This window comes from Scyliorhinus torazame, chromosome 7, assembly GCF_047496885.1.
Source record: "Scyliorhinus torazame isolate Kashiwa2021f chromosome 7, sScyTor2.1, whole genome shotgun sequence".
Taxonomy (NCBI): domain Eukaryota; kingdom Metazoa; phylum Chordata; class Chondrichthyes; order Carcharhiniformes; family Scyliorhinidae; genus Scyliorhinus; species Scyliorhinus torazame.
In genome coordinates, this window is record NC_092713.1 from 303147428 (window position 1) to 303154631 (window position 7204).

The following is a 7204-nucleotide window of genomic DNA, read 5'->3' on the forward strand; positions in this document are numbered from 1 at the left end:
ACAGTGAATATACAGTGGACTAAATGGGAAGAGCGAGTAAAGTGTGAGTGTATAGGGCCTGGGTCACTGAGAAGGGAGGAGGTAAAAGTGCAGGGGTGCGATTCTCCGAGCTCCGCCCCGAAATCGCGATCGGTGCGGGGGCGGAGAATAGAACATACAGTGCAGAAGGAGGCCATTCGGCCCATCGAGTCTGCACTGACCCACCCAAGCCCTCACCTCCACCCTATCATAATCCAATAACCTTTTTGGGACACTAAGGGCAATTTATCATGGCCAATCCACCTAACCCGCACATCTTTGGACTGTGGGAGGAAACCGGAGAAAACCCACGCACACACGGGGAGAACCTGCAGACTCCGCACAGTAAAATCAGCATTATCTGGTCCTTTTTTTTTCTGATTGTGAGATCCTTCTGTGCGCTCCTTGTCTGCCATGTTTCCTGTGGTGCAGCAAGAAGTCCTTCATTGACTCTAACCTGGTCTTTCTTTGAATTGAAACAATGGAGGACCTTGGGAAGCGAATGTCAATTTTGTCTCGCGTTGAGCGCTTCATGAGTCTGGTACGGGAATCGAACCCACGCTGTTGTCCTCACTCCTCATGAACTAGCTGTCCAGCCAACTGAGCTAAACAGCTTCAAAAACTGGCGCGGGTGGGATGGGGGCGTCAAACCCGAGATCGGGTCCGATGCCGCTCCCGCGATTCTCCGGACCCCGGAGAATCGGCGGCAATCGGGCGCGCTCGGTCGGCGCGACACCGGTCGGGGCCATTGAAAGAGGCCCCCGTGGCAATTCACCGAGTGCAGCTGGCCGAGTTCCCGACGGTGCGGTTATCTCATGGTTCCACCCGGCGGGAAATCGGCGTGGTGGCTGCGGACTGAATCTGCAGCCACCCTGGCGGGGGGGGGGGGGGGTGTGATCATTCACTGGGAGGGCGCCTCCAGGATGGCCAGGCTATCGATCGGGGGCCACCAATCTGCGGGCGCATGCAATCTGGGGGTCCTATTTTCTTGGTGTCGGTCCGCGGTGAGGGTCGGCCATGTCGAGCGGGGAGGGTCGGCCATGTCGAGCGGGGAGGCTGACACAGGCCGCTGCCCTCCGGACCCCCGACCGGAAGTGTAGCGCCCCGTATTGGCAGCTGAAGCTGCGAGGAGCACTCCCGGGCCCTGCTAATCCTCTGAAAATCAGAGAATAACTAGACTTTCTCCAGGTAAATCCAGAGTGATTCGCACCCGTGTTTTCACTGGCGTGGGGACATAGCCCCATTACTGAAGAATCCCGCCCCAGGTGTTACATCTCTGCATGGAGAGGTGTCAAGGGAAGGGGAGCGGGTGTTGTTCCCCTCAGCACGGCTTCTGAGGCCTCCCACCGTTAACGCCTTGGGGCTTCAAGCTCAGACCTAGCAAAGCCTTAGCTCTGAGGAGAAAAAGCAGCAGCTGGCCTCTTGCCCTGCTTGACTCCCCCCTCTTGTCATTCTTTACAAAGCTCTGCCCTGGAGTGCGGGGGACCCAATTCATTGGTGCAGCTACAGCAGAACTCGAAACTTGATCATGTCAAGGATTGAGCTTGGCCCCATAGAAACATAGAACATAGGAGGAGGCCATTCGGCCCTTTGAGTCTGCTCCTCTATTCATTGTGATCGTGACTGATCGTCCAACTCAGTAACATGATCCCGCTTTCCCCCCATAACCTTTGATCCCTTTAGCCACAAGAGCTATATCGAACTGCTTCTTGAAAACATACAAAGGTTTGGCCTCAACTGCTTTCTGTGGGAACAAATTCCACAGGCCGACCACTCCCTGGGTGAAGAAATTTCTCCTCCGTTCCAAATGGTCTACTCCGTGTCCTCAGACTGTGACCCCCGGTTCTGGACACACCCACCATCGGGAACATCCTTCCTGCATTTACCCTGCCCAGTCCTGTTAGAATTTTATAAGTCTCTATGAGATCCCCCCTCATTCTTCTGAACTCCAGCGAACACAATCCTCACCCACTCACTTTCTCAGTCCCGCCGTCCCAGGAATCAGTTTGGTAAGCCTTCGCTGCACTCCCTCTGGAGCAAGAACATCCTTCCTCCGAAAAGGAGATTAAAACTGCACACTATATTCCAGGTACTCTCTTTACCCAGAGAGTAGTGGGGGCATGGAATGCACTGCCTGTGGAAGTAGTTGAGTCGGAAACATTAGGGACCTTCAAGCAGCTATTGGATAGGTACATGGATGACGGTAAAATGATATAGTGTAGATTTATTTGTTCTTAAGGGCAGCACGGTAGCATTGTGGATAGCACAATTGCTTCACAGCTCCATGGTCCCAGGTTCGATTCCGGCTTGGGTCATTGTCTGTGCGGAGTCTGCACGTCCTCCCCGTGTCTGCGTGGGTTTCCTCCGGGTGCTCCGGTTTCCTCCCACAGTCCAAAGATGTGCGGTTTAGGTGAATTGGCCAATGATAAATTGCCCTTAATGTCCAAATTGCCCTTGGTGTTGGGTGGAGGTGTTGAGTTTGGGTATGGTGCTCTTTCCAAGAGCCGGTGCAGACTCAAAGGGCCGAATGGCCTCCTTCTGCACTGTAAATTCAATGATAATCTATGATTAATCTAGAACAAAGGTTCGGCACAATATCGTGGGCCGAAGGGCCTGTTCTGTGCTGTATTTTCTATGTTCTATGTATGGCCTCACCAAGGCCCTGTATAATTGCAGCACGACATCCCTGCCCCTGTATTCTAATTCTCTCGCTTCACAGCGAATAAACCATTTGCCTTCTTTACCACATGCTTACCTTCAGCGACTGGTGTACGAGGACACCCAGGTCTGGTTGCACATTCCCCTCTCCTAATTCATGGCCATTCAGATAATAATCTGCTGCCTTGTTTTTGATACCAAAGTGGATAATCTCGCATTTATCCACATTAAACTGCATCTGCCATTTATTTGCCCATTCACTCAACTTGTCCGAATCACACTGAAGGATCTCTGTATCCTCCTCACAGCTCACCCTCCCACCCAACTTGGTGTCATCTGCAAATTTGGAGATATTACATTTGGTTCCCTCAATATATATTGATATACAATATATATATATATATTTGTGAACAGCTGGGGCCTCAGTATCAATCTCTACTAGTCACTGCCTACCAATTTGAAAAAGGCCTGTTAATTCCTACTCTTTGCTTCCTGTCTGCCAACCAATTTTCTATCCATCTCAATACCATGTGCTTTAATTTTTCACGCTAATCTCTTATGTGGGACTTTGTCAAAAGCCTTCTGAAAGTCCAAATATACCACATCCACTGGCTCCCCCTCATCAACTCCACTAGTTACATCCTCAAAGAATTCCAGTAGATTTGTCAAGCATGATTTCCTCTTCATAAATCCATGCTGACTCTATCTGACGCTGCTCTCACTATTTTCTAAGTGCTCTGCTATAAAATCTTTGATAATGGATTCTAGAATTTTTCCCACCTCCGACATCAGGCGGACTGGTCTATAATTCCCTGTTCCCTCTCAACCTCCCTTTTTAAATAGTGGGGGTTACATTAGCCCCCCTCCAATCTGCAGGAACTTTTCCAGTGTGTCTCGAAGCCTTTCAGATGATCACCAATGCAACCGCTATTTCTAGAGCCACTTCTGGGATGTAGATGATCAGACCCTGGGGATTTATCAGCCTTCAATCCCATCAATTTCACCAACACCATTTCTCTACTAATATTGATCTCCTTCAGTCCCTCCTTCTCACTAAACCCGGCTGTACCTGCGGATACGGCCGCAGAACGGGCGGGTGCGTGGCTGCGCACATGCAGGGTGGCGGCTGCACCGTGCAACACGGCGCCAGCCGCGCGCGGACCGGCCTGCCACTGCCCCCCCCTGTAACCAGCCTCGTCACCCCTGAACAACCCCCCACCAGTCCCCACAGCCCCTGTCGAAGCCCCCCACCCCCGCCAGCGGAATGGCTCCCCCCCCAACCCCCGACTGTGGCGGCGCGGGACTCAGTTCGCAGCTGTCGCGCGAGGTCCCTGAACGGTGTTGAGCGCAGGCGAGCGACGCCGTCGGGGACTCGACCCATCGGGGCGGAGCATCGGGGGAGGGGCTCAGGTGCCACCCTGAGACCATCCCTACGCCGTGCAGTGTACTCTTTGAGTACGCCAGTTTAGAGGGGGCGGCGCATCGCCAAAACAGCTCCGCCCCCCGATTCCGGCGCAAAAGTGGATTCTCCGGCCGATCGGCAAACACGATTTCGGCATCGGCTATCGGAGAATCCAGCCCAGTGTCTCTCATACCCATGACCTTTACTCCCAAGAATAACAAGGGCAGCCGAACCTCCGCGCTCCTTCAAGTTGCACATTATCCTGACTTGGCGACACATCGCCATTCCTTCAATGTTGTTGGGCCAAATTGGTGAAAAACCTTGGTCTTTGATCTTTATTTCAGCTGTCTGCTATCTAACCTACTTCCTCTTTCAGAGTGTCTCGCTGGCACTGTGGGCATTAGACCAGGTACCTGCATCATGGGTACCCTGATGTTGTGCTTTTGTTACTGGACTAGCAGTCCAGAGGGTTGGATTTATGATCCCGTCAGTGCTGCTGTGGGCAGTGCCTATCATTCCCATAATGTATGGGTTCTACTCCCCATGTCCTTGCAAAAGTGCCAGCATATCATATTTATTTTACCAATAAAATTGTGATTTCTCAAGTCAGTCTTGGCTTTGACAAGCTGGATGATCATAACTTATGAATAAAGCAGCTTAATGTGTGTGAACTCATTTTTACCAAGTGTTTCTCGTCTGTCTTTGGAAAGATCGGCTTTGCGAGCAACATGCGACCTGACCTCAAGGGGGAGTTGTTGTTACACAGCAGAGATGCACAATATCAAAATCTTAAACAGGATCTGGGGTTTCAAGAATTTGAACGGCAGAGACGTTATATGTTAAACTTGTATCAAACCCTAGTTAGATCACACTTGGGAGACCAGACATGCCCATTGTGTTAGGAAAGGAAACGTAGTTTAAAAAGATTTGTATTGGTAAACATTAGCAATAAGGTATAGTTTTAAGTGGGATAATGTAATGTTTCTGTGCCTTGAAGGGTAAAACCTGTAGTTAGATTCATGCTGGATAAAGGTGTTTGCATGTGTGGGGGTTGATTCAGTTCCAACTGTGTCTCAATTGTGCTTAGAGTGGGCTACAGCATGAAGAGTAATTCAACCTGAAGTGTTGCTTGGAAACTGGGGCCTTGTAATGTAGAGAGAAGCTTTTAAGTTTTAGTGTAGTTAATTTGATTGCAATTGGAGAGAGGTAGGGAGAGAGAAGACAGCTTTGCTAGAATCAGTTGGTCTTAGAAGGCTAAAGAGGGAACATCCCTCTCACGCTTGCTGGAAGAAAAACCATACTATGGAGTAATGGTTAAGAAAACAGATTCTGGAAACCTAAAGTCCAGTTTGTTAATGAAACTAGAGAAAGGAAGAGAAGTTTTCAAGCAATCTGGACTTAACGGAACAGAGGAAACTGGGAATTAGAACAGATTACTGGTCAGCAAAGTTGCAGAGTTGAAAAGGTATTGGATGGTGAGATGCCAGAAAGATACCTGAAGGTGTGCAAATGTTCGTGAGAAGTTACTACAGTTTGGAGACATTTTTTGAAATAATTGTGGATCAACACAGAACATCTAGTTCTTTGACGAATAGGATACTTTATTAACAGAATGAACACGTGGAAAGATAACAAACTTTGATACATACGGTAACAAAATAAATGAACTCAGTGAATTTTCCTGGAGCTACTTCTCGTGCGACTGTCCTCTTGCACGACTTGCTACCAACTCCCGAATATGTGTAAATCTCTATCGCACCAGCTGGTTGGAGATCGCATCGATGACTATATACATTGATAGACAACTATATACAAAACTGTGCACAGGCACCACAATAGTGTAGACACAGAGCAGGTGTTTCCACTTGAATATGAGACCAAAGCTCGGAGCCAGAAATAGAAAGCTAATTACCAATAAACGTAGTTGGGATTTCACAAGAAATCCCTTTATCCAGGGAGTGGTGAGAATTTGGAAGTCCCTACCACATGCTCTAGTCGAGGTGAGTGGTGTAGCTGGTTGAAGGGGAGCCTGGATAAGCTGATGGGGGAGACGGCTGTGCTGATAGTAGAGAATGAAGCAGAGCGGGAGGGCGCGGTGTGGAGTGCCAGCACCAGTGTAGGTCTGTGGGCCGAATGACCTATTTCTGTGATGTAAATCTATTTAATATGTTTAATATCGAAAACGAAAAACAAAACAGAAAACTAGAAATGCTCAGCAGGTCAGAAGGTGACTTCTTGAGTTCTCGGTCAGAAGGCTGGTCCGACCCACAGCAGAGAGGCCACCGCTACGGGCCGAGCAAGGAGGCAGGTCCCAAATGCAGCGGTGACCAGAATGGGGATCGGAGCCCACGTTGCTTGTACCAGTCTGAACCACACTGGCCACCCAGACAACTGACCATCACTGTGGTCAGTGTTACTGAGGCAAGACCGACATTTGCCTGTTGTAGCCCTGGGGCTATGGGTAGTGATAGCAGAGGCTCCACAATTCCATGGAAGAATAAAGAAAAATCAACTTTCCATCACATGGGTGATCAGGAATATTCAACCGGTTTGGCCCCGTCATCAACACACCGTCCTTGGCAACAAGCCGTAAACCCAGATTTTAAAAAATTATTTTGCGGGATATGGGCATCACTGGCAAGGCCAATGTATGTTGCCCATCACTAATTGCCCTTCGCATTGCATGGTTTGCTCGGCCATTTCAGAGGGGCGTTAAGACTCTTTGCTGTGGGTCCGGAATCACCTGTAGGCCACACCAGGTAAGAATGGCAGATTTCCTTCGCGAATTAGTGAACCAGATGGCTTTTTTGTAACGATTGTTGAGCATTTCATAGAATCGCTAGTGTCGAAAGAGGCAATTCGGCTCATCGACCCTGCACTGACGCTCTGAAGGAGCTCCCTACCCAGGCCCACTCCTCCGTAACCCCATAACCCCACCTAATCTGCACATCATTGGGCTGTGGGAGGAAACCGGAGCACCCGGAGGAAACACACGCAGGCGCGAGGAGAACGTGCAGACTCCGCACAGTCACTCGAGGCCGGAATCAAACCCGAGGACAGAGGTTCCGGGGGGGGACAGAGGTTCCGGGGGAGGACAGAGGTCCCGGGGCAAGACAGAGGTTCCGG